The sequence below is a fragment of the Capricornis sumatraensis genome, chromosome 17, assembly GCF_032405125.1.
Source record: "Capricornis sumatraensis isolate serow.1 chromosome 17, serow.2, whole genome shotgun sequence".
Taxonomy (NCBI): Eukaryota; Metazoa; Chordata; class Mammalia; order Artiodactyla; family Bovidae; genus Capricornis; species Capricornis sumatraensis.
In genome coordinates, this window is record NC_091085.1 from 42,791,932 (window position 1) to 42,793,605 (window position 1,674).

At 48.1% G+C, this 1,674-nt stretch overlaps 1 pseudogene; it reads left to right on the plus strand.

The window, feature by feature from the left end:
• The first annotated feature begins 553 nt into the window (after positions 1-553).
• Positions 554-1,140, plus strand: LOC138093921 (large ribosomal subunit protein eL19-like; annotated as a pseudogene).
• Positions 1,141-1,674: the final 534 nt, after the last annotated feature.

Genomic DNA, 1,674 nt, shown 5'->3' on the forward strand with positions numbered 1-1,674 from the left:
CAAGCACACACACAGCCTGGAGCCTAGAGGACACGTCGAGACTAGAAATACAAATTAAGGAGTTACGGGCAAATACTTGTGAACATTACTGAAGACACGGGTTTGAATAACACCAGAGGAAACTTTAATGGAATCTTCTTAACTGACATTTTCCAAGTGTTTGTCTCTGTAATTTCTGTAGTATATACTCAGTTCAGTTCAGTTCAGTCACTCGGCCGTGTCCAACTCTTTGCGACCTCATGAATCGCAGCACTCCAGGCCTCCCTGTCCATCACCATCTCCCGGAGTTCACTCAGATTCACGTCCATGGAGTCAGTGATGCCATCCAGCCATCGCATCCTCTGTCGTCCCCTTCTCCTCCTGCCCCCAATCCCTCCCAGCATCAGAGTCTTTTCCAGTGAGTTAACTCTTCACATGAGATGGCCAAAGTACTGGAGTTTTAGCTTTAGCTACTTCAGTATAAAAACATAAACTGAATTTTATCATTAACATGCCACTTTATACAACAATTTTAAAATGGCTTGACTTTCCTTTTGCCGCTCCGGCCGTGACCATGAGTATGCCCAGGCTTCAGAAGAGGCTTGCGTCCACTGTCCTTCGCTGTGGCAAAAAGAAGGTCTGGTTGGACCCCAATGAGACCAATGAAATCGCCAATGCCAACTCCCGCCAGCCAATCTGGAAGCTGATCAAACATAGGCTGATCATCCGGAAGCCTGTGACTGTCCATTCCTGGGCTGATGCCGGAAAAACACCTTGGATCGCTGGAAGGGCAGGCATATGGGTATAGGTAAGTGAAAGGGTACTGCCAATTCACGAATGCCCGAGAAGGTAACCTGGATGAGGAGGCTGAGAATTCTGCGCTGACTGCTCAGACGATACTGTGAATCTAAGATTGACCGCCACATGTATCACAGCCTGTACCTGAAGGTGAAGGGTAACGTGTTCAAAAACAAGTGGATTCTCATTGAACATATCCACAAGCTGAAGGCAGACAAGGCTCGCAAGAAGCTTCTGGCGGACCAGGCTGAGGACTGCAGGTCTAAGACCAAGGAAGCCTGCAAGTGCCGTGAAGAGCAGCTCCAGGCCAAGAAGGAGGAAATCATCAAGACTCTGTCCAAGGAGGAAGAGACCAAGAAATAAAGTTCCCCTCTTCTCCGTACATAGTGGCCTCGGCAATTGCATAGATCACTCATTCAATAAAAGACAAGCTTTTATCTACCTACCCCTCTGTTTCCAAAGTCTTCAGTGGGGTCTTCACTGTTTATAGGACCAGAACTGAGGACTGGGATACAGACCCTTCCCTGGGTTCCTGCTTTGTTGCTTCCTTGACTCCTAGCCTCTGGTCAGGCTCATGCCCCCTCCATCCATGGCATGTGGGGCCTACTTTGAAGGGAGAGGAAGAATGACTTCTACCCAAGCTTTGGATATTGTACCTCAAAACTGCCCTTTACAGCAGAGTATGAGTGGCACCTCAGACACGGTCTCAGATGCTGGTTTTTGGTTGGTATTCAGTTATGAGTTGTTAATTAAAAACGACAGAAAATAGTATGCTTGTGCTCCTCAATTCCACTGAGGTTCAGAGTTGCAGTCTGCTGCCTGGGAACCCCAGGACAGTGGGGATTGAACCACCACTGGTCCAGAAGGTATGATCTGAACCTGAACTGCTGGCTGCTG